Source organism: Mustela nivalis, assembly GCF_964662115.1.
Source record: "Mustela nivalis genome assembly, chromosome: 1".
NCBI lineage: Eukaryota > Metazoa > Chordata > Mammalia > Carnivora > Mustelidae > Mustela > Mustela nivalis.
This window is the reverse complement of record NC_139020.1, coordinates 176,983,600-177,010,141: the sequence shown is the minus strand read 5'-3', so window position 1 is coordinate 177,010,141 and position 26,542 is coordinate 176,983,600. Positions and strand designations below refer to the sequence as shown.

At 44.4% G+C, this 26,542-nt stretch overlaps 2 long non-coding RNA genes across 3 annotated transcripts in view; one reads left to right on the top strand and one right to left on the bottom strand.

Moving 5' to 3' along the window:
• LOC309847616 overlaps positions 1–26,542 on the bottom strand; it is a 141,235-nt gene that overhangs the window by 95,548 nt on the left and 19,145 nt on the right. For both annotated transcript variants that reach the window (XR_014302520.1, XR_014302521.1), the window contains exon 3: positions 133–264. This is a non-coding gene — a long non-coding RNA (uncharacterized lncRNA). The remainder of the gene's footprint in view (positions 1–132; positions 265–26,542) is intronic.
• Positions 4,891–7,285, top strand: LOC309847687. Its single transcript, XR_014302569.1, has 2 exons — positions 4,891–5,194; positions 7,117–7,285. It is a non-coding gene; the product is annotated as an uncharacterized lncRNA (long non-coding RNA).

Sequence of the window (26,542 nt, the reverse complement as noted above, 5' to 3'; positions counted from 1 at the left end):
TACAGTTTTTGTGGGTTGGGAGTTCAAACAGGGCCTGGTAGGGATAGGTGTCTCTGCTCCATGCTGTCTGGGACCTCAGACGTAAGCGTAGAACGCCGTGGCCTGGAATAATTTAAAGGCTTGTTCACGTACGTGTCCGGCAATTAATGCTAGCGGCTGCCTGGAGCCTGGTGAGAGTTGTCAGATGGAATGTCCGGATGCAGCCTCTGCACATGTCCTCAACCTCCTTATAACATGGTGGCTGGGTTCCAAGGGCAAGTGTCCCTAGAGAGAGAGATTACCAGGTGGAACTTAGACCCTTCTTATGATTTATCCTTAGAAGTCACACAGCATTCCCTCTGCCTACTACTTTGGTCAGGGCAGTCACAAGTCTCTGTCTGTGTCCAAGGAGAGGGAGTAGAACCACCCTTCTCAGTAAAAGTGACAGTCACGTTGTGGGAAGAGCCCGAGGCATTGGCGGGGAGTGGGGGTTGCTGCCATTTTTGGAAGATATAGTCTGACATAGTTAAGGGATAAAGCTGAGATGTGACTTAATAGTCAGGCTCCGGAGTTCATGCTTATAACCAACCGGCTACACTTGTTCCAGAGAAGGGGAGCAGTTGGCTGGAGAGGAGAGCAGGCTCACAGAGCACTGAGTATGGGACCAGAGCTCCATCTCTTGTCTACCCAGTCCTATTCAAACCCTTTTCATGGACATCCAGTCCGTTCTAATACCTCCCTTTTTTGCACATCCTAATCCTGCTTTGTTCCCAGTAGATCTTGGGAGCCATTAAAACCAGTGCCAAAATCCTTAGTTACCAGAAAGCTGCCCCTGCTCTCCCTCCTTACACCACTCTGGCATTGAGGTGACATCCTTGCCTGCACTCGGTCATGAGTAGCCTCCTGAAGGACGGCTTACCTTCCTTCCAAAAACAGGCCAAATTTTTCTAAAGAATTTGTAGTAAAGAAAAAGAAGAACATAAAGTTGTGGTTTCCTGAGGGCAAGTTGAATAAATGTGTTCTAAACTTTTTTTCCTCACTAGACTCTTTGGGTCTTACTTACTCACCCTGTTGCCTCAGGACCTGCCAGGAAGTGGGTGCTTTACTTATTTTACAAGTATATTGATAAAAAGAGCAAATGGGTTTTGAAGGGCTGCTTTGTGCCAGGTAATGTCCTAAATGCTTTATAAGTATGGGCTCCTTTAATCCTCACAAAAACGCCGTAAAGCAGGATCAGAATAATCTCCATTTTACAGGTGGGAAAATAGACATCAAGAATATTTGTCCAAAATCACAGAGCTAGTAACTGGTAGAGTCAACCATAGCACGCTTCTTGACAAAAGGTAGCAAAACAAGGAGGGAGGGAGGGAGTGGTAGGAGAGACGGAAAGACGGGAATATAATTTTTATGCCAGATCAAGGCACTGCCCTAATGAAATGCGAATGTTGTTATTTGGAATATCACTCAAAACTTCCTACCACAGTGCCTGAAATTCCCGCTTTTTACATTCTGTCTTTGGATTAAGTTCCCTAGATTATAAGTAAACTTCAACAAAGATAGCATCAAGACATGGCAAGCTTGGGATGCCTGGGTGGTTCAGTTGGTTAAGCGGCTGCCTTTGGCTCAGGTCATGATCCAGCATCCTGGGATCGAGTCCCACATTGGGCTCCTTGCTTGGCGGGGAGCCTGCTTCTCCCTCTGCCTCTGCCTGCCACTCTGTCTGCCTGTGCTCACTCTCTCTGTCAAATAAAGAAATAAAATCTTAAAAAAAAAAAAAAAAAGACATGGCAAGCTCTTGTGTAAGTGAGTACATTCTACTTTGCACCCTGGCAGTGTTCTGAGACTTTGGACCATCAAAATGGCAAGTATGGGGAGATGGAAGGGAAAACATCCATCCCTTGATCAAAGTTAAGATTATGAACAATGCTTTGCGGTGGGGTTGGGGGGGTAGGGGGTGGTGGAGAAGAAGCCCTAAGCTCTCTGCTTAGATGGGGTAGCACCTCAGGGGACAGCCCAATAACAAAACATTATTCCCAGGGAGGCTTAAAAGAAAAGGTAGAGCTCTTGGAGCAGGGTAAAGAGAATCCCCAAACTCTTTGGCTATGGTCAGAGTTCGGACAGGGCCTCCTGCTTCCAGACGAAGGCTGAGGGGCAGAAGCTGCTAAGATTTATTGATAAGAGAAGCCTAGAGAGGAGATCGCAGACTTGTTAAGAGAGGATTAACTCAGGACAAAGTAACAAGAGAAAAAAACAAGGATTACGCATCAGTGACAAGTGGGCCTTGGCGGAAGTCTCAAGAAAATTGGGCAGCAAAAGAATGAGAAACATGGGGGCCAAAGGTTGAGTTGCCAAAGCCAGAAGCCACAGCCAAACTAGCCTCAGAGAATCCACAGAGCCTGACCTCTGGTTACCCCACGTCAGACAAGAGACTTGTTCCTGAAAAGTGGTATGCAAGTCAAACACTGGCAAAGGGAGGCATGTTACAAACCCGAAGGGAGTGAATCACTTCATTGGTGTGGGTTCTCTGAGAAGCAGCTCCAAGACAAGGATTTAAGTGCAAGTGGTTTATTGGGAGCTGAAGGGGAAATGAGCAAGGATGCGGAGATATGAGACAGGCAGGACAGGCAGTTAACAAAGGGTGAGTTATCCGTCAGCAACCACGGGAGGCAACTGAAGCTTAATCCCATAGGCATTTTTGCAGGTGCTAGAGGGCCTACAAAACCACACTCCTAGAAGCCCAACAAAAGGGGATTATATAAACAAATGACAGGCTATGCTTTCAACAGAAAGCCATGGAGAAAGAGAGAGAGAATTTAAAAGTGATTATTTACAAGTAATTTTTCACACCAAACAAAACTCTTACTTGTCTGCTCTTTCTCAGATTTTTCCAGAATGCAAACAGGTTACTTGCTGAACAAAAATGACGGACACTCCCCGGGAAGGCAAAAGCGCAGCTCCTAAAAGTTAGAGGATAATTTGCCAGACAAAAGAATTCTAAGGCAAATCCTCCTGAAAAACAAAAAGCTCCCTCCAGTAAGGTCAGCACAGTTTCCCAGTTTATGTGTGGTACAGAAACACAGCTTGAGGAAGGGTGGGGTATTTCCATTCAGGCAGTTGGCTTCCAGGCAGCACCACCTCTCTCTGTTACCTGAGAAAGCCAGAAAATTGCTGGGTTTGACAGTCACACAACTCCTGAGTCCAGGCTGTTCTCCTGGCTACCTGCGTCGTCTCAAGATGGGGCACTACCACTCTGTGCACCCCCTAGTCTAGGTGTGGCCTCCAAAGAGTCAGTCTGGTGTCCATCTTGTCCTACCTTTTCCATCAGGACTGCAGTCCAGGGCCTGGCATGGCAAGCTGGAGTCTGTCTCACCAAGGCCTAATTGAGTGGAAGCTGAGTGATTGTGACAGATCTTATCAGGCAGGGCCAGCCTGACGGGCAGCCTGCTCAGTGTCACCGTGGGACAGACTCTTCTCCCTGAGAAAATTACAAAGTTACATGCCCCATGGGAGTGTGGGAAAATCCCACCATCTGGGGCCATTGAATGCCTTCCTGTTGGATGGTGGCCATGGTGGTTTTGAATATTCCTGTACAGTCTGGGGTGGGGGGGCTCGAATCATCTGAGGATCATGATGGGTGAGGTGAGGTTGGGGGATGCATTACCCTTCTGTGAGCTCCAGACACAAAGACCCTGAACTCCAGACATAGCAGGAAAGCAGGCCCGGTGCCTCTTGGCCCTTCTCCCACCAACCTAATGGGTCTCTTCCTTCATCCAGGCACCAACCTCCTTGCTCCTTTATTCCCCCTCCCCTCCTCAAGTGGCCAGTCCCACCCATCCCCTACTTCTCACACATATATATTATATCTCCCTCCTCTTCAAAACTTTCCATCAAAGTGCACCTTTTCTCAGTGCCTAGGTTCAGCCTCATAGTCACAGAAGATAAAGATCTAATCAACCAAGTCATACTAAGTATTAATGAGTAAGAACACCTAATTTATTAGGCCAAGGGAACAAATCCCCAGCTAAGTTTTACCATTAGGTAGCAGGTCAGTAAGCAGAGATTTGTTTTGTTTTGTTTAATGCCTCCCTAGGGAAAAAAAAAACAATCCCAAACTAGATCACTTAGCAATGGGGAACTGGGTTCTCAAAGTAAAAAGAAACACTGCCAACCAGAATCTCACAGATGCATAGCCTACTGGAACTTTAAGGGAATTCGGAAACTACATCATCATCATCATCACAATAACAATAGTAAACATGTATTGAGTAAATTTTATGCTGTACCAATTATGTTATCTGATTCAATGCATACAAAGATCTTGGGAAGCACATGTGGTGATTCTCATTCCCATTTAATAAATGAAGAAATTGGAGAGGTAAGTAATTTTCTTAAGGCTATAGTGCAACTAAGGAAGCTGAACCCTGAAAGACTGGCTTCAGGCTCTAGACTCTTACGCATTACGGTCTTCCACCTACTCTTCAAACTGAGATTGTATGGGATTGGAGGTGAGAAGAATGATGAGTGAATGGCCAAGTCCAGACTCTCCCTCCTTCTTGGCACAACTTCTCTTTCATCAGAAAGCAGGAAGTGCAATTCTATGAGTCATAGAGGGCACGGGGATACAGCAGAGATCCTGACAGTTACTTCTAACTACCTGGTATTTAAATGTCTTTTCACCATGACAGCTTTTGTTCAAGTGAAATGTTACTTGGACATCCAATATAACCTGCAGATAAAAGTGAGTTACTCTGGTTGAAGTTGGGAGGAACAGCCCAAACTTGAGTCTTGACCTTCCGTTGGCTCCTGCGGCTCTTCTACGGAAGGCTGACAACTTGAAAAGCACGTTTTGAAAATCACTTCCTGCTATAGATTGCAAAAGTGGCCAAAACTCTTTATAGCGCTTTCCATCAAGAGGTGGAGTCCATTTCTCCACTCTTAGCATTGGAGCTAGACTTGCTTTCAGCAGTGGAATGCTGTAGAAGTAATGTCATCTAAGTCCAGGCCTCAAGAGACTTTATACTCTCCTGTACTCGTTCTTGGAGTCCTATTACCATGCAAGCAAGTTCAGACTGGCCTGCTGGAAGAGAGAGCGCATTGGCCTCAGTCATCCCAGCCAAAGCCATCATAGTCATCCCAATCAAGCCAGCTGACCAGCTGACCATGCCCACCTGAGAGCAGCCAAGCCCACCCCAGCCCAGGGGACCAAGCAGCTGAGGTAAGCCCGAAATGCTGACTTACAAATCTGTGAGCTAAACAAATGGTCTTGTTTTAAGCTCCTAAGTTTTGGAGTGGTTTGTTGGGCAAGAACAACTAACTGATATAGTTCCCTATAGAAAAATGTCAAAATGATACCATGACCTTCCTCTCAGGTCTCAAAACATGGTGAAATGGCATAGTAAGGAATCCCTCCCCAGAGCATGCCCTAGCTGCACCAGTCCACCTGTGCCTTCGGATGTGGTAGGCTGAGGAGACGAATGTCCCCAACTGCCCTAACTTCAAACAGAATTATAATCACGAAGAGGAAAAACAAAAAAACAAAAACCAAAAACCACTCCGTTACTTGGCCCCAGCAGGGCTAAACTTCCATCTAGAGAATTCTGTTCAGAATTCACCTGTGTGGAAAAAGAGAATGTTCCTGTTCCCCAAAGGTGCCTCCAGGCTCATGGCATTCTCAAAGCCTGGGGCGGGGGAATAAGTGGCAGAGAGAAGGAGAGAAAGTCTTAAAGGTTAAATCTAGCACATTAAAGTTGCTCAGAAAATGCCAAAAAAAAAAAAAAAAAAAAAAAGTAAATGAAAATTTTCAGCCACAGTGGGAGAGTTCCAAGCCCAAGGCCCCAGGTTGATCTTTCAGGCTGTCGGGCACACTGCAAAGCTGTCTCCATTTATTTACTTCTAATTGAAAGCTGGCGTGCTGAGGGTTCTGCCACCCAGGCATGAAGTGTAGCCATCCGTGAAAGATCTCCCAAGACCTCTCCCTTTGCAGAGCCTCCTTCATGTGCTTAAAAGGGAAAATGTCACGGGGACACTAAATTAAAACTCAGTTTTGTCTTTGAAAAATAGATTCAATCCTCAGTAGGGTGTGGCTGGAGAGATACCAGCATTAGCATAATTTCTTAGGGCACTTTATAGGTCAATCAGGAAAAAAAGGATATTCAGAAGTCTGCCAGGAAAAAGAAAAAAAGGTCTCATGGGGGCCACACATGTTAATTCTTACAGATCAACACTCTTGGGACTCACAGTTCACAATGGGCGGTTTTCTCTGGGAGATTTTACCTCTTACAGGGTGGTTTCGACAGAGTTGATCAGCTGGTGGTAAATACCATAAAGAAAAAAACAAGTTGACGTGCTTTCAAGATTGTTAGCCACATACAGTTTCATTAGCTCGCTCCCTCACTCCCTTCGTTTATTCTGTAAATGCTTATTGGGTCCCCGAGGGGTGCAGGGGACGGTTTTGGCTACTAGACATACAACTGAATGAGATAACCCCCCTCAAAACCTGCCGTCTACCAGGAAGGAGAGACAGGCAAACAAGTTAAGACGGTTCTCCATTTACATAAGGGCTCCCTCTGGAAAACCTTCTGTGAGTCAGTTTTGGACATCAGCCAGAATCGTTCATAACTCTGGACCCATTCAGCAGGTTTCCACGCAGTGGCAGCGGAGACTTCTGAGTACACACAGGGCTGCCTCCTTTGGCTCCTGCCTTTCTTCTTAGGCAAACTTTACCATCAGCATGTAGAGGCGACGAATGTGGGCACTGGATTCAGGCAAACCTCTGGCTATTGGCTCAGTCTGACATTGGTGTGATCTTGGGCAAGATGCCTGACTCTCAAACCTGTTTCCTCATTGGTAAAATGAAGACAAAAGCAGTACCATAGCAGAGAATGCCTACCTTATGTCATTCTTCCCTTCTTTCTTAATAACAGAGTCTTGGAATTACTGAGGGCCACAGTGAACCCAGCTTAAAGACTATGTTGACCAGCTTCCCTTGTAGCTAGGTGTGGCCAGGAGAGTAATCTCTGGACCATGAGATACAAAGGGGTGGAATTTCTGGGAAGGCACTGGCTGCAAAGCATGTTTATACAGTAAGCTGGCACTTAAAAAAAATCTGTTGAATTTCTTCATTTTTTTCTATGTCAGGAATATAGACATAATGGCAGGAGATACAGCAACCATACTGGATCATGAGGTAATCTTGAAGATGAAACCTGTGGAGAAAAACAGAAGCAGCTTGAGACTCTGATGATCATGTAACTACTATTAAGCCTATGGCTGCCAAATTACAGGCTTTTTGTGTGTGAGAGAAAAATTGTGTCTTTTAAAATAACTGTTATTTCTGGTCTCTTACTAAGAAACTGAAGGCAATCCCTAATACAAGTAGCTATGAGTGTTATAATGGGAATTGAATGAAACCATTCGTGTAGAGCAGTGAGCCCAGTGTCTCACCCACAGTGAACTCAGAAGAGTTCACAGTGAAGAGTTCACACTGTCATTATACACTTAAGAAATATTTATATCGTCTTGGTTAGCTCAGGTTGCTATAACAAAATACTAGACTGGGTGATTTATACAACAGCATTAATTTTTTTATGGTGCCGGTGCCTGAAAATTCCAAGTTCAAGGTGCTGAGCAATTTGATTTCTGGAAAAAGTCTTCTTCCTGCTTGCAGATGGCTAACTTCTTGCTGTGGCTTCACATGGTAGAGAAAAGGAGAGAGTTCTGGTCTCTGCTCCTCTTCTTAAAAGGACACCAATCCTCTCATGAGGGCCCCACTCTCATGGCATCATCTAAAACTAATGATCTTCTAAAGACCTCATGTCTAATACCATCACATTGGGGCTTATCAATCCCTTGGACATCATTCATAACACATATGGACATAAGTTCATAACACACATGATTCCTAGCAGAAGCTTTAATTATACTTGTTTTGCTTAAATTAGATTAGCATGAATAGGAAACTTATTGGATTATAGCTAAGAATCCTGAGGTTATGATAAAAGGAAGTCAGGATCCTGGGTAAATAAAAGTTCAGTGTGATGACTGGGGATTCGAGATTGTATCCATAAGTCATTCTTCCTAGCAGCACTTAGATAAATGGGAGGGCCCACCATTCATCAAAGCCACTACTAATTCATGAGAGTAAAACCACATCATCTGATTAAAGAAAGAAGAACTCAAATAATGAAATCAATGGTCAAACCACACATCCATCTTGTGTTTCCCTCTTTGCTTCATAGATGACCAAAGCAATAGCAGGAGACCTTAAGGAGTACTTGCCTTGTGCCAGGCTCTGTTCTAGGTCTTGCCTTGCAGTGAGTCAGTCAGGGCCAACAAAAACAGAGTGCACATTCAAAATGGGAATTTTGAGAGCTCAATAGAGAGGCCATTTGCAAAGCTGTGGACAAGATGTAGAGCAACCACAGAGAGAGTGCAGCACCTGGGTGTCAGTAACAATGTGGCTGTCACCCCCACCCCCAAGCCTAAAGCCATAAAGACACAGAGCAGTTACCAGATCCCATAGAGAGGGCCAATAGCCAAAGGCCAGGGCCTTTAATGGCAGGATAAAGCCAGCTCACAATGACCCTACAGAAATGAACCTGATCTCTGTCCTCTCCTGCTCCAACCTCATGTTTTTCATGGGCTGAAACCTTTCAGAAACTCGAAAGCAGTGTCACCCATGACCATTCCGGTCAGCCTCTCAGACACAGCAGAATGGAAAAAGGTGGAGAGTGAATCTAGGGGGGCCATGGCCTTATTCTTTTCATCTTCCACAACCACCTTATGAGGTAGACATTATCAATACCTCCATTTTACAGAAGAGGAAACTGAGACCGAGAAAGAGAGAGGGAGATATTGAAACCATTTATGTAGTTAAAACATGTAATTTTATAAAGATGTACAACTTGGATTCCGTAGAATGAGACAGAAAACTCCTATTACTGAAGCTACTCAAAATAAGGTATTTCTATTAAATGTACACAACTCTACATCAGAACCTAATAGCCCACACCCTTATGAGATGCATACCATGATTATTTCTATTTTACTTTGAAGAAGCAGAGGCTTAATGAGGCTAATTAAATCAGATAACCTCTAAGATCCTCTGAAATCAAAATAGTCTTTAATTCAGTGATTTTAAAGCATTGCTTTTGACTCAGAAAAGTATAAGAAGTCCCCACTTACAGATCAAAAAGGAAGAAATAAAATTGTCCCTATTTTCAGAAGACATGATGGGCTACATAGAAAATCTTAAGGAATCTAGAAAAACCTCCTACAACTAATAAATGAGTTCAGCAACTTTGCAGGATAAAAGATAAACATACAAAATCAATTATATTTCTATATACCAGCAATGAGCACATGTAAACCAAAATAAAAAATACAATATAATTTGTAATCACTAAAAAAAAAAGGAATACGTATAGATCTAACCAAAGATACAAAACTTAAAAAAAAAAAAAAAAAAGATTTTATTTATTTATTTGCGAGAGAGAAAGATTGAGAGTACAAGCTGGGTAAGGCAAAGAGAGAAGCAGACTCCCTGTTGAGCAGAGAGCCCGAAGTGGGACTTGATCTCAGGACTCTGAGATCATAACCTGAGCCAAAGGCAGATGCTTACCTCACTGAGCCACCTAGGCATCCCCATGCATAGAACTTGTGTGTGAAAACTATGAAACACTGAAGAAAGAAATCAAAGAACATTTACATAAATGGAGAGACATACCATGTTCATGGATGGGATGACTCAACAGAGCAAAAATATCAATTCTCTCCAAAAGGATACACAGGGTTAATGCAACCTCTATCAAAATCTCAGCAAGACTTTTTAAAGACAAGAGCAAGCTTATTCTAAAATTGATATGGAAAGGCAAAGAAACTAGAAAGCTACATCAATTTGGAAAAAGAATACAGTGGGAGGAATCACTTGGTTGTATGACTCATTATATAGTTACAGTAATCAATACTATGTGCTTCATTGGAGGGACATACCCATAGATCAATGGAATAAAACAGAATTCAGAAATAGACCGACACAGGTATGGCTAAGTGATTTTTCACAGAGGTACTAGAGCAATTCACTGGAGAAAGAAGTCTTTACAAATGGAGCTGGGGTAATTGCATACCAATAGGCGGAAAAAAAAAAAAAAGACCTTGACCTATAACCTGTATCTCACACCTTGCATGAACTCATAAATGATCAAGTAAAACTCTGAAACTATTAGGAAAAAACACAGGAGAAAATCTTCAGGACTTAAGGCTTAGAGAAGAGTTCTTAAACTTGAGATAAAAAGCACAATTCAGGGGCACCTGGGTGGCTCAGCGGGTTAAGCCGCTGCCTTCGGCTCAGGTCATGAACTCAGAGTCCTGGGATCGAGCCCCGCATCGGGCTCTCTGCTCAGCGGGGAGACTGCTTCTCTGCCTGCCTCTCTGCCTGCTTGTGATCTCTCTCAATAAATCTCTCTCAAATTAAAAAAAAACAAAAAAAAGCACAATTCATAAAAGAAAAATCAATGAACTGGGCTTCACAAATTTCAAAACTTTTGGTTTGGGAAAGACATTGTGAAGAGGATGAAAAAAACAAACCACAGACTAGAGGGAAATATAAGCCACATTTTAAACAAAAAAAAAACTTCTATCTGGAATATATTAAAGAATTTTCAAAAATCAACAATAAAAGAATAAATAAGCCAATTAAAAAATGGGCCAAGGACATGAAGAGAAATTTCACTGGAGAGGATATATGGATGTCAAATAAACACATGAAAGGATGTTCAATATAAGTAGCCATTAGGGAAATGAAAATTAAGACCACAGTAAGACATCACTACACACCTATCAGGATGGCTAAAATAAAAATAGAATGACACCAGTTGTTGACAAGGTTGTAAAGAAACCAGAACTTGCATACAGTGCTGTTGGGAATATAAAATAGCAGAGACACTCTTGAAATGTTTGGTGGTTTCTTCTAAAATTGAGTGTGTAACTACCACACAACCCAACAATTATGCTCTTTGTGGCTGATCTCAAGAGAAATAAAAATTTATGTCCACAGAAAAGCCTGTAGAAGTTCCATTCATAATTATAGCAGCTTTATTCCTAATAACCAAAACTGGAAACAATTAAAATCTCTGCTAATAGGTGAGCAGTGAAACAAATTGTGTGATATCCATACCTTGGAATTCTACTCAGCAACAAAACAGAACAAACTACTGACACATTAAACAATTTGGATGGATCTCAAGGGCACTGTGTTAAGTGAATAGAGGCAGTTTCAAAAGGTTATATAAAATATACTTCCATTGATATATAACATTCTTGAAATGATGAAATTGTAGAGATGAAGATAGATTAATGGTTTGCCAGGAAGGGATAGCAGGGAGGAGGGAATATGTGACTAAAAAGGTAGTATATGGGAGCAGAACGATCTCTGATGGAACAGTTTTACTGGAATCTGCACATGAGAAAATGGCTTAGAAGTGTACGTACCCATTGTACCAATGTCAGTTTCCTGGTATTGATGTTATACTGTAGTTATATTTTAAAAAAAGGAAGTCTTCACCATCAACAACAGAAATCTGTGCTGAATTTATGAAACTCTTTCCAATGAAATGTACTCCTGCAGTAAGTTTTTCCATTTGGAGACACTGAAGTGGTTTAACATTAGGGAGAAGAGCACAGATAATCTAAAATCAGAGGCCACCATATTGTACTTTCCCAATTGCACTCCTGGCCATCATGCCCCACATTCCTTTTTTCATCCCTTCTCTGTAACCCAAAACTTTTTCGGTGGGAAAAAACAAAAGCCTTCCCTGAAACCATGACTTTTCAAGTATTGTTGGCCACTGTATTAGTTGGAATTCTGTTGGAACAAACTAGAAGAAATGCAACTCAGAGTGGCCGAAGTTAAAAAGGAAATCTATTGGCTCATGACCTATGCTAAGGCTGGCTTCAGGTATTAATTGATTCAGGGCCCAGAGGATGTCACAAGGAACCAGCTTCCCTCTATCTTGACTCTACTCCTTGTGGGCCCCATTTTAAGCTCCATTTGACTGCAAAGTGACTATCAGCAACCACCTGGACGACACCCTTCCCACAGCAAATCCAGCAGAAAAGCAGAATTCCACTTCAGTAATTCTACTGAATATTCTAGAATCGAGTCTCATGGGCCCTGACTGGCATGCCAAGGATCCTATGATCACTATGACCAAGGGAATGTAGTGTTCCAATCAGCCAGGGTGGGGTTGGCCCCTCCTACAACATGTGGACAGAGGCTGGATAAAAGAAAAGACCCACAGAAATATCAGGACTGCTGCTCAAAGAAGGGGGTTAGCACACAGGGAAGAACAGCCTCTGTCCACCATAGTCATCAATACCATCACCAGAAAGATTAACATAGGCATTTTGGGACATGTATGTAACCTGCTCCCTCCACCTCCCCCAGCAGTCTCCTCCCACCCCAGCCTTCCTTCTAACTTGGGGAAGGGGTCCAAATGTAGAATGCATGCCTCTCAACACAATCACCTTCAGATTATCCCTCAATTCCTGGAGAATGCCTTTCCATGTCTTCAGTCTGAGTTGGAATGTCACCTTCTCCATGAAGCCACCCATCTCTAATGAAATCCCCACTCCCCCAGCTACCCCATGAATAAAATTCTCATCCTCTGTGGACTCACAGTACTTTGTACATGCATTATCTCCATTAAAGGGTTTTTTCATGTTTCAAGGTTATTTATTTACACAACAGTCCCTCATATTGTACATTTACACATGTACACGCACTTACACCTAACCAGATCAGAAGCTGAGAGCAGATACTTGTTTTGTTCATTTTGAGTCCCTAACATACTGTTTAACATGTGGAATGGCATTCCGAAATGTTAGATGGATGGATGGATGGATGGATGGATGGATGGATGGATGGATGGATGGATGGATAAATGAATGGATGAAAGGCTTCTATAGCTCTTGACCATCAAATACAAGTACCAGCACTCATGTGGACATTTAGTCCACAATAGCGTTTAGCAAACTCCTATTGTTATACAGCAGACACAAACAAATTGTTGAAAATAAAATTAAATTAGTAAAGGGAGAAGCAATCATATGTATATTATGCTTGTTTTAAAATAGAAGAAGTTTGACATAAATACAACAGGCATAGTTTATGGATTCTCATGAGGAAGTAACACCGTCAGCTAGGGGAAAGCACACCCAGAAGGGCTAGGAAGCCACAGCAATGTCTGGAAAAATATGTGCTGGGTTCACTCCCTTGAACACAAATGCCCAGCACTGCCCAAGGGCATAACCTTGAGTTGTGAAAGGGCAACTGAGAGAAGAACTTGAAAAGACAGAAAGCCCAGGGCTTGAGTCTTAACTCTGCCCCTTACAATGGAATCTGTCAGGTGATTCAACTATCGGGGCCTCCATATTCTCACCTGTAAATTGGGGATGATTACCCCCTGAGCTGTCTAGGTGGCTCAAGCCTTAACCTCCTTGCTGTCTCTGACTCCTCCCTTTCCTCCACGTGCAATCCATCAGCAAGCCTACCAGTGAAAGATTTCCAGAATCCAAGCACATCTCTCCCTGCTGTCACTTTGGTCTGAGCCACCATTAACTATGACAAGTGCCCTTGGGATCCAGTTGCTGAGGTGACTTTAGTGAGCAGTGGAGCCCGGGTGCAAACAGTTGTCTGTTGGCACCTGCATTTGGGAGGGGAGGGAGACACACACCGTGAGATCTGCCGTAGCTTCCTTGCTTCCTTAGCCCTGTCTTGGCCCTCCCAATGTCTTCTTCATCCAGAACCCAGGGTGATGGTATAACACAGAATCAAGGCCTGGCTTCTGCTGCGCAAGCTCCAGAGGCTTCCATCATGGCCCAGGAAGCCTTCAGTGCCTGGCCCATCTCCCTCTCACCCCCAGTCTCTGCCCCGAGCATTCCATGACTCCCGCATGCTGGCCCTCAGTCTGCTCCCTAGGGGTGCAAACGGGTTCGCACTTTGGAACTAAACTCTTGTTCTTCCCTCTGTATCTTGCAGCTTGATCCCCGGTGTCCCTCAGCTCTCAGCTCAGTGAAGCCTTCCCTTAAGGGAAGGGAAGGGAATGACAGCACTGGTGTCATTTTCTCACCTGAGCTTGATTTTCTTCATGACGTTGATACTACCTGGAAACTTCGTTTGCTTAACTGCGCGTAAACTAGAATGTATGCACCACGAATGCAGGGATATAATTGTCTTAATCACAGATGTGTCTCCAGACCCTAGAATAGAGCCTGACACATAAAAAGTGTTCAATAAATATTTGATATATAAAAGAAGGAAGGAAAGAAGAGGGGACGGGAGGAAAGAGGGAGAAAGGGAACATCCCTCTTATAATCCCGCAAAGGGTGATTATAAAGACCCAATTAGAAAATTCTCATAAACCCTTTAGCGCACACACACACACACACACACACACAGGAAAAGAAATCAAAAGAAGTCTCCTCACTTTCCCTGGATTCACCTGGCTTCTGAAGAGAGTATTCGAGCCCTCTGACTAAGCAACAAACCCCTTTGGCTTCCCTGGAACTAATGCTTGAACCTAGTTCAGACCCCCGGGGTTTGGAGTTCATTTTCTTTTGGCAAACTGTCGCCTTTTCTTTTCTCAGGGAAAAAAATAAAATACAAAAAGACACTCACATAACATCTTGGAGATCAAATGGCTCTTGGAAAACTGCATTTTGATGAGTGAGGGAATCAAAACCATATGGATTAAATTCTCCTTAGATCTCCTAGGGGAGGATGGGGGCCAGGAGCAGGGTAAGGGTAGGGATGGCTGGGAAATTCAGCATCGATTTTTCTGAACACAGAGCTGGTTCATGAAGGATGGTCTGAGATGTCCTTCAAAGCGGTTTGTTGACCACATGCCAGCTGACTTGGAAGAGAAGGAAATATAAAAGTTCTTTTTTTTTCAATACTCCTGTTTCTTTTCTTCTGATATCCACGCCCCTCCCCTGGCCCCACAATGGAGCTGATGTTAGGGTCTTGTCAGTGACCAGGAAAGAGTAGTGGCTGGACACGAAGTTTGTATAATTTCTCCCAGAAACCAACCTCTCAGTCTTTCCCTGAGGCAAGAGTCAGAAATAGCTGTTGAAGCCAAATATTTGTAATCAGGTACTTAGATGAGTGTCGTTCTTTTTTTTTTTTCTTTTCTTTTCTTTTTTTAATGGTTGTATTTCTATCTGCATTTTGCTGATCTGGGCAAGTTGCAGAAGCCAGGCTAAGAGCCGGCACACAGCATGATTCACACTGTCATTTGCTGGGAGAGCAAATCAAGAGGGGCAAGCGCTTTCCAACATTTTTACTTTAATCGTTGAGAAACCTCAAAAGCAGTTTCCTCTGTTCTTCTCCTAATCTCCTGAAAGCAGGTAATGCTGCTGACCACCATGCTGGGCCACGCACTGGTGGAGCATTTACACAGCACTCTTCTGACTTCCTCCTCTCTGGCCACATCTAGAGACGCGCTACTCTTGTTGTCATTTTACAAAGAGAGGAGACAGGGCAGAGAGGGGAAGCAATGGACCCAAGGTCACACAGCTCGCACGTAATCGGCAGAGCTGGGACTGGAATCTAGGGTCTGCCCATGCCAGAGCCTGCATCCCTGACTGTCATTTCCCTCCAAATACCCTGCACTTTTGCAATTTGTGCCCTTGCTTTCGTTGTTCCATTTATCTAAAAAAGCCTCTCTTGCTCTTCCTACCCTTTCTCCTGGCAACCTGGCAAAAATCTACCCCACCCTCCACGCTATGGCTCCTGTATCCATGGAGTCCTTTGGGAAACTCCCAGATTGCTTGGGACTTCTCCCACCTCTGACCTCCAGGACACTTGGTGCCCTCTGGAGCTGGCCAGCCCATTCTGCGTCACAAATTCAGCCGGGCGTGATGGTCAGGCACTTTGGCTTTAGATGATGAGACACACCTGCCCTTGCTCCTCTGCTGGGACACTTGAATGGATGAACCACTCCAACATGAAGATTCCTCGTCTGAGGAAAAAGGCAGTGAGCTGGTGGGAGCAAGCCCCGTGGTCATCGATGCAGGGCACAGCGCAAGCCTGCGATTCATGTCAGCTGCTGTGTTCTAGTTCCTCTGCTGCCTGTTGGAGGTCTCCCACCTGACTGCAAATTTCTCCAAGGAAATGTAATAGTCACTGATTTAGGCAGTGATTGCATTAGGCATTTCACTAACTTGAGTTTCAAGAAGAAGAGAGGAGAGAGGGGCTGGTGGGATCAGCAGACAGAAAGATGGCTCAGAGGGAATAAGGGAGCCGATGCAGACTGAGCCCTTGTCCTGTGCCAGGGTTTCCAGAACCAACTCATTTCCTCCCCACAACCACCCTGGGAAGTCAGTACTGTTATTATCCTCATTTTACAGATGAGGCAACGGAGGCCCCAGGGGATTCAGGGACTTGCCCAGAGCCATGGATTTGGTAATGCAGAGTCAGGATTTGAATCCCAGTCTTCTGAGTCCAGAATCTAAGGACTTACCAGCTAAACTAGGTTGCCCCTAAAGAGGGAATTTTATAGCTTTCAAATGGCAATTAAACAGAAAGGCTGAAAGTATCCATTCTTGATTGGTGGGTATTGAACAGGCACAAATGTTGGGTACGAGTTTACCAACATTTTGCTGGGAATTCAACTGGTGGGTGTAAAGCCACGTGGGCTTTGTGGTTGCAGAGACTGGATAACAAAACAGATAAAACTTTGGCTGAGGAGAAGATACAGGTGGGATCCATGTATATATTTTATCAAGCTTTACCTCATTTCATGGTTTTTTGTTGTTGTTGTTGTTTGTTTGTTTGTTTGTTTGCAAAACTTGATTTGACACATACATCAAGGTGAGGTTTAGCAAAGAAATTCAAGACTGGAGAAAACTTGAGGGATCAGTATGATGGTGAAACATCTAAATTAGTCCTAAAAAGGTAGGGGATCAAGGAAGGCTTCCAAGAGGAAGGGACAGAAAGGCTGAGACTAGGAGGGTGAGTCAGAGTTGGCTTCATGAGGAACACCCCATGGAAAGGTTCATTCAGTATTCATTTTCAAATCCTTCTTCCTCCTGTCCTCCACAATGGAGGCTTGAAGAGCTAGAAGCTTCCTGGCCTCCCTTGAAGCCGGAAGGGTCTACATGACAAATTCAGCCAATGCATCTCTAACAGAGGTCTGCTGGAGGTTCTTCTGGGGAAAAAAAGTTTTAGTTTTCTCATGAGTGAGACAGAAAAGGCTGGGTTAGCCCTTTCCCATTCTTCCTGCCTTGAATGTGGGTGTAATGCCTGGAGCTGCAGTAGCCACCTTATGACCATGAGGAAACAGGGTGGAGATAAAGGGAAAGTAAATGACATAGAGCCAGCCCTGCCATCATCAGGCTGCTGCAGCATGCTAGGGATTGCCTACCTCCACGTTTCCTCTTATGTGACCCAAATATGAGCCACTATTTGAAACCCTCTAAGTCTAATTTTTTTCACTGCTTACAATTAAAACCATTTCTAACTCATCTACTAGACAAAGTAGAAAAATAATTCCAAAAATGATGAAGTGTTCAAGGTGGAGGGTCTAGTGTGTGCAAAAACTTGGAGGAGAGGAAGACGATAGCATATTTGAAGATGAGAGGTTCAATGTAAATGAAGTATATGTTGTTGGTGCTGGGTGTTGAGTGCTGAGGACTGAGTGCTGGCTGTGGTGAGAATGACTCTGGGGAATCACACAAGGGCTACTACACATGCTGAGCCTTTTACAGATTGTAAGTTTAGACTTTGGACATTATCCATAACAATGGGGCATCATGGAGAGCCTTGCATGTGTGGGCAGCTAAGATAAAGTCATGTTCCAAAAACACCCTTCTGAAAATAAATAAATAAATAAGACCCTTCTGGTTTGAGTTCATTCATTCAGTAAATACTTTATAAGCATGGGAAAGTAAAATGGTAGAACCACTTTGGAAAATTATTTTGAATATCTCCTGAAACTAAATACTGCTACTCTACACCCCAGCTATCCCACAGCTAAGTACATATCCAAGAGGAATGAAGGCACATACCCACCAGAGGATCACTCCAAGTATGTCCATAACAGCTTTACCCATAATAGCCAGAAGCAGGGAACAACCCAAATGCCCAAGCAGGCGAGAAAACCTGCTTTGCTGGCATCCTCATGCAATGGAAAGCTACTTAGCAGTAAAGAAGAAGAATGAATTGTTACCACAAACAACCACATGAAAAATCAGACCCCCAATGATGGGCAAAAGAAGTCTACGGAAGAGAATAAACAGTTGTGTTAGTCTGAGCCCTCCAAGGAGATGCCAAGGGTAAATGTCCGAGAGATGATTAAGGCAAACATTCCTGAGAGAAAATAGGGAGGTCCTGGGAAAGGCTGGGAACCATTAGACTGTGATGCAGGTCTGCTCCTTGTAAGGGAGAAGAAAGAAGGAAGGAAGAGTGTGAGGAAGGGACCATGTGGTTCTAAGGAAACTCAGCCAGGCTGGTGGGGAGTCCTTGAGCCCAAACTGCCGGTCAGAGGATTTCCCCATCTCCCAGGAACCACCGTGCCCAACTGTTTCTACCATACCCAATCAGAGGAAGGAGCAGCCAGCAAGAAGTGTGTTCTCCCACAGAGGAGGTGAGATATTTCAGAGCCCAGCAGAATTGGCTGTAGGTCAATGCCCACAGTCAAAGTTCTGACAGATGCATTTTCCTGACAGAACAAGGGAAATCCATGTTCAGTGATAAAAGAACAGTGGTTACTTCCAGAATGAGTAGGGTTGGGACTATGAGAGAGAGGGCATGAGGAAGACTTCTGGGTTGGCTGGAAATGTTCACTGTCTTGATGAGGGATGGTGATTGTGAAGTGAAGACCTTTTAAGATACCTCCTAAGGTTGTGCACTTTGTAGAAAAAAATAATAAGTTCGTACTGAGCAAATGGTATCAAATGCTAGGCTCACCCCTGGGCACACGGAGGTGACTAGAGCAGACAGGGATCCTGCCCCTGAAGGGCACACAGCGGGAAGCATGGTCTGGAACAGCTGCCCCGCAGTGTCTCCACTGAGGTGAGGAGCAGCAGTGAGCCTAGGGCTCACAAGCCTGTCTATGGATGGTCAAGTCCAAGAAGCATTTTGCCAAAAACTCTTGAAAAGAGAGAGTAAAGCAAAATGACAGACTTTGCAAGAAGTAGAAGGGTAGATATAAAAGCAAGTCAGGAACCATTGGAACTGCTTGCAAAGAAAAATAGTTTTGGAGAGATCAGATACAGAAAAATTCGGTGTGATGGTTCACCGCTGGGACCTCTGGGAGCCCCAAGCCCTGGGAACTGCATCTCTCCGGGAGTCAAGCTCATCGCTCTGTACCCAGCAATCAGTTTCCCTTGCTTTATAGGATCCACTGGGAAATTATGTCTGATATTTTCCAAAGCCCAAAAAGCGTTTCACACCTTTGCGAGGGTTGCTGGGAGGCAGGTAAAAGAACGCAGGCTCTAGAGGGAAGCGGTGCCAATTAGGGCCACTTAGGACTAGATTGACCTGTCTTGGGCAGCAACGCAAAATAGAACTCACCCTGTTCTGGATAACTGAGGATTTCTCCTGTGACTTCATTGGCTCACTATAAGTTTTCTATAGAAAAGTGCTGGTATCGATCATCTCTTAGGGAAATTTTTTATTTTTCCATCCCAAATGACTTTTGTGTTTTTCCGAGGCTTCTAGTATCAGTCCTCAATTTTTAAATTTCTAACCATTTTCAACTTTAGATGGTGATGTTGACTGTCAGGCTTTAAAACAAAACATGTAAATAAATAAATATACACACATACATATATATATGTATATATACACACACACACATACAAACATACATACATGTATTTCAGATCATCATGCCCTCAAAATGTGAGTTCCCCACAGCTTTCCAGAAGGGAGAACTATGAATAGAACATTTTACACTTGTCTAACTTTTCCTAGGCTTTTTTTTTTTTTTAAACTGTCCTGTCTTCTCAGTCTGTGATAAACGCAAAAAAAAAAAAAAGGTATCTCTCCAATAATTTACTGTGTTGAGATGGCAGCGTAATTGAGTTACCCAAGTTAAGCACTTCAGGAAAATTTCTATCAGGTGTCATCATGTTCTCTGGCCTAAGCTTTATTTAAACTCACTGGATCAATCTGAATCAATTTGACATGTACACACTTCAGGGCATGGTTAGTTTCAAATCAATTAAGCTCCTTATGACTTTATGATTAAGAGCCCAAGGTTATAAAACATTAATATAAAAATCACAAATATAAAGTGAAAAGTAAAACCTCCACCTAACATTTCATAAAAATCACCAGAATCATTAGGTAAGCTTCATTAAACAAACAAGGTAAGAGTAATTAGGTGGTAAATTGAGTACAGTGGTTTCCAAAGGTTCTAATTGAGATGGGCCAAACAGTTTAATAAAAATAAGGAAGCCAGGGTCAAGTGCAGCCTGTGGTAGAATGAGGATCTGAAAACAACTCCTCAGCGGTCTGGGGGCCCTTGCAGCAGGAGCACAGAGCTCCTTGGAAAAGCAGAAGAACCTTCTGGTTCTTCCCTGACCTTCGCTGGGCTGCCCTGCACCACTGGAAGCGAGATAAGGCCCTCCTCTTGCCTGGAGCCAGCAGGCAGCCACGTGAAAGCATTTTAAGGATCACAACTAATGTGATTCCTACCTTCTAGAGCTACTTGGAATTTTTCTCTCCTGGTTTTGGAGCTTAGGGACAGGAAGTAAAGAGAAGGGACTCAATAAGATTTTCCACTAAAATAATGAGGACTACCAGGTCCCTTGATAAATTTGATCATTCTCATTTATCCCAACAATTCCCATGAGGAGGAGGAGGGGTTCCCTTAATGCTCACTGTATTAGACACTGAAGCCCAGAAAAGTTAGGTAACTTCTCCCACAGTCACACAGCAAGGAAGAGGAAGAATCCAAGTCCGGGTCATTCAGAAAGATGGGTTCTTCACGCCTGCAGGGTGACGAGGCCTCTGGCATTCACTTATTCGACACGTATCGACGGGGGGGCCTTTGCCTCATCTGCACCAACTGTTGCAAGGCTAAAGCTCAAGGGAAACCCAAACAGCCAGGCTCCCAAAAAGTCCAGGGCAGAGTCTATTGAAAAGCGAATAAATAAACTGATAGAGTAAGAGACACAAGGTTGTGCAGTGTTCAAAGTGTACTATGAGAGTGACTGGTGGCATCTTTCATTGCAAGGGCACCCCTTACAAGAGTGCCTATGAGCTGAGATTTGAACAGGAAGAAGGTGCCCACTCTCCTGAATTTAAGGACACTCAGTGCCAAGAGGAAAAATGGGTGCAGAGACCCCAAAGAATTAATAGGACCCCCACAGCTGCCTCCACAAGTCCTTTATTTTCCTCCCCTCTTATCTCTGGGCACCTTGTGACTCATTTTGACCAGAAGAATGTGGTGTAGAGACAGTGTTCTGGTTTTGAGCCCAAGATTCTGGCAATTTCCTCTTTCACCCTCCTGGACCTCTGACCCAACATGTAAAGGGACATAGCTACATTGCCAGAGAGACCATGCAGAGAAAAATAGGCACGAGGCTGGCCCCCAGCTAAGGAGCCAGTCCTGTGAGAGAAGGTCTGCAGCCCCAGCAGAGCTCCCAGCCAAATGCAGCTACATAAGCAACCGCAAATGATGTTTCAGTAGGACAGGGATGGGCCTCCCAGATGAACCCCCAGCTAAGCCACAAAACCGTGAGAAACCCACGGGTGCTTTTGCAAGTCCCCATACTTCAGGATGCTTTATTGGGCAGGAACAGATCATTAAAGAAGCCAGTGTGGCTGGAGTTAAGTAGAGCAAAGGGCAGTGGTTAGAGTGTGAAGCTGGACAGCGTTCTCACCAAAAGTTAGATCTGGGGGGGACCCATGAGTCAGGGTGAGCAGGTAGGATGTCACTCATGTGATCGGGAGCCACTGGAAGGCTTAAGGGGCATATCATGATCTGATGATTTACATATTTTTAAAGCCTATTCTGACCATTGTGTGGTTGGTGAATCTTGGGATCGAGAGAGTAAGAGAAGTGAGGAGACATCAGGTAGGTGGCCACTGTGGGAATGCAGGCAGACTGAACCCAGGTGGTAGCAGTGGAAATTCAGTGAACTGATTCGCGTCATGTTTTGGCGATAGAGTCAAAAGGACATGGTGCTAGATGGAGCGTGGTGGGACTGGCTGGCTGGGAATAACTCTGCGATCTTTGGTTTGAAGAACTCGGCTGATGGTACACAGTTCTCCATATTTCCAGTACCACTTTAAAAATGATTGAGAAAGAACTATTTTTATTGGTAGCACTACCTGTCATGTAACAAGATCGTATTCATGGTTAGTGGAATTTTTCCTGTTGTTCTGAAATGTCTGCTAAGGACAAAGGATATTAATGCCCATCTTCTAAGTGCTGAGATCTGATCTTTGAGAGTCAAAATGAACAGCCACCTCAGAGCTGTCCTTGGAGTAATTCTCAGGAAAATCTCCACCACCACCACCATTACCTCTACCATTGTCAGCTCCACCATCACCTCCATCACTTCTATCATCATCACCTCCAACACCACCACCTTAATCACCCCCTTCATCACCTCCATCCCCATCACCTCCATCACTTTCACCATCACCTTCATCACCTCCAACACTTTCATCACCACCTTTGTCGCCACTTTCATCACCTCCATCTCCATCACCTTCATCACTATCACCTCCAATATCATCTTCATCACCATCACCTCCAACATCATCTTCATCAACTCCAACCCCATCTCCTCCATCACTTTCACCATCATCTTTATCACCTTCAACACCTTCATCACCACTTCATTGCCACCTTCATCACCTCCATCCCCATCACCTCCATCACTTTCACCATCACCTTCATCACCTCCAACACTTTCATCACCACCTTTGTCGCCACTTTCATCACCTCCATCTCCATCACCTTCATCACTATCACCTCCAATATCATCTTCATCACCATCACCTCCAACATCATCTTCATCAACTCCAACCCCATCTCCTCCATCACTTTCACCATCATCTTTATCACCTTCAACACCTTCATCACCACTTCATTGCCACCTTCATCACCTCCATCTACATCACCTTCATCACCATCACCTCCAATATCACCTTCATCACCTCCATCCCCATCACCTCCACCAACACCTCCACCATCACATTCATCACCTCTAACACCTCCATCACCATCTTCATAACCTCCATCACCAACCTCATCACTTCTATCACCATCACCTTCATCATCTCTATCATGACCTTCATCACCTCCATCACCATCACCTCCACCATCATCTTTATCACCTCCAACACCTCCATCACTACCTTTATAACCTCCATCACCATCACCTTCGTCACCTCTGTCAATGCCACCACCATTACCACTACCACTGCCGTGGAGAGAGGAAGTCATTTTTTGGAACAGTACAGGATTTTTGAAGAGAGGCCCTTTCCTTTTCTTTTCTTCTCCTTAGTGAGGAGTTGTGTTCCCACCTCCAGAGCCAGGAAAGGGAGGTCCAGAGAGAAGATCTCCTGGTGACTGCAGGTATCTGCAGGCAAAAGAGATTAGAATTCCATTTGCTAACTGGCGGGTCTGCTGGCATTCCTTTGTGTGACCAGAAAGAGGATGATAGAATTGGAGTAAGATGGCATAGCGGAAACCACCAGAAAAGAAGGGGGTCAGGAACATGCTCTAAGTCCCTAGTTCTTGAGAAGTACAGAGGTTGGATATCATACACCCCCCAGAGGCCCTGAAGTTTGCCAAGGAAGACAGAGGAGAAAGGATTCTTTACCATGGAGAACAAGAGGTCCCCATGCAGAGTATGATGATGGGGTCAGCTAGAAGCTGTGGCCAGATCCAGGAAGGGACCAACAGCATGTAGGGGAGACTGGGAAATAGGTTCCTTGCCAGGCCCACTGGACAAAGCCCACAGAGCCGGGGGAATGGCAGCACTGGGCAACTGGGGAGAAGTCTGTAAGTTCACCAGGTCCAGGGAAGAGGCATAGATGGTGCTTCCTCTCCTTCCTGCTGCCCCTCCCCCTATACAAGCCAATCAGGGTGGGGGTGGTGAGGGCAAAGGTAAACATCCTCCCTTTCCCTCCAGACCCTCAGAATCACAGTTCAAGCCTGACCCAGGGCCAGATCAGGAAAAAGGCATTCAATCCAAAAGGAGATTGATGTTTTAAAATGTACAGGACAGTGCCCAAAAAAACTAAAGTGATGGTTTTAGTAAAGGAACCGGTAAATTATAGAATTCAGCTGAACTTCTAAGGATGTGTTTCCTGTCAGAAAATGTCAGGTAGCCGGGTTAGGGGCAATGATTAGAAACAATAAAGTCATTTCTCATCTCTCCCGCCATTGAATGGAGACACTTGAAAACATAGGTTACTCAGTAGTGAGGAGTGGCCCTATGTCAGGTACTGACCTGAGCCTCGTCCTCACACCACCCTGTCGGGTGGGCATGGTCAGAGCCATTATTGCTCTCATCTCTGTTCTGTTGTTGAGAAATTGAGGCTCACACCACGGCCACATAGCAACCAAATGACAGAGTTAAGGCTCAAACCTAGGGTAGTGTGACTTGGAAATCTCCTATTTTAACCCTGCTTCCTTCAGGATGCCTTACTTAATCACAATAGTGGAAACCAGAGCACAGTTATGCATGTGAAATTGTAGGCTGCCATCGAAAGACTATTTTTCCTTTTTTTTTTTTTTTGACCACTAAAATTAATTTCTTTGTCAGGCCCCCCATCCTGGAGGTGGCAGAAACAAGAGCGCTCTTTTTAGGAATTTCTCTACTCTGCCCCAGCTGACCACCAGGGCTGGAGGCCCTCAGGAGAACCAAGGCATGAGAGGCAGGTGTGGTTACAACCTCCTCGAGGCTTAAATACCTCTTTCCCTGCTCTCCCTGGTACCCTGAGTCTCTCTCGGCTTCTTTCTACCTAAACTCCCCCATGGGCCGTCTCTACCTAACTGATGTCCACACTAAGTTGGGCATGGAACCCTGGGGTCTTCCTTCATCTGTCCAGGGAATGGCTAGCAACCAACCTCTGGAGTCAGATTAGTTATGTGACTCTGCTTTGTGCCTCAGTTTCCCTAACTGTCAAGTTAATGGTCTCACAGGAATGTTAGAGGATTAGAAAAGAAGACATTTGTAGGATGCTTAGAATAGTGGCTGACACACCGCAAACACGCGACTGAAGTTAACTCTCATTGAGGTGGGAGGGAAGAAAACACTGACTCTCACTGAGCGATCTTTGTCTTATCCCTGCACAGTAACTTTAAGATAACTTTATCCCTGGACAGTAATTTTAAAATTCAACATGCTGAAACTTTAACTCTTTCATTCCCTGGATTCTGTAGGTCCTTTCTTTCCCAAGACAATAAAACTGAATGGTCTGGCTTCACAGATTGGGGAGTTTGGGGGGTGGGGTGTAGTTTAACATCTCAAAAGTCCATGCTGCCCAGTCATAGGTGGACAGTTCTGTTTAAGATCCTCTGAGCTGTCCTGTCCTCACTCCACAATTTCCACCGCCTCCCCCCCCCGCCCCCGTCTCACCACCCCCCACGCCCCTCACTACCACCATCTTCACTGTCTATAGGGTAGAATTCTCTGGCCTATCACTCCCGTACAACAACTGACACAGTTTATCTTGCAGTCACACCCATGCGTAGGATCTTTGTCATTATCTTTGGAAAAAATAAAAACGAAGCAGAACCAGCTCTCAGCTACCACCCTCTGCCTTCTAACAAAATTGTGTATACTCACAAATTCGTTCATAATTGTGACACTTGGGTTTTCCATTCCACAGAGGCGTGGAAATAGATTAGAATGGAGTTCTGCCATGTATATCTCTTAGCCATATGTCTAACATGTAAACATATTGCCCCTGTAATAAAATCTGCTAAAAAAATCTTTTTTGCATTATGGAAAACTTCAAACATATATGAAAGTGGACCCAACAGGACCACCAATGCCCAGGCACTCGTGATTCTCAACTCACGGCCGAGCAAGCCTCAGTGATCCTATCATTTCATCTGTACATATCACTGCATTTCTCAAAATGGGTAACATAGGACTGTTATCGCAACTTTGGGAAAAAGTAATGATTCCTTAATATCATCAAAAAGCTGATCAGTGTTCAATTTTTTTTTTTCCTAGCAGCATCCAGTTTGATACATCAGGGATGGTATGGTACTTGCACCTTGCAAATTGTTTTAGGAAACAGCCTGAGCCTGTCCGGATGAATAATTCCCTCCCTCCCTCTTCTTCACAGACAAAAACGTCATAGCCAAACCCACAGCCGGTTTTGCCAAGAACTCCAAAAAGGCGATCACGTGTCGAATAACCATGGAGACACGGTTACAAAAGGAACACTTATTCCTTGCTCCCTTGTTCAGACAGAGCAATCTAAAAGCTGCTGAGCATGGAGGGAGGGGGCAAACGCTGCCTGTGGCAGCATGCACCGAACAGTGTGCTGCTAGGCCGCCCCCCGGGGCGGGGCAGGTCAGGAGCA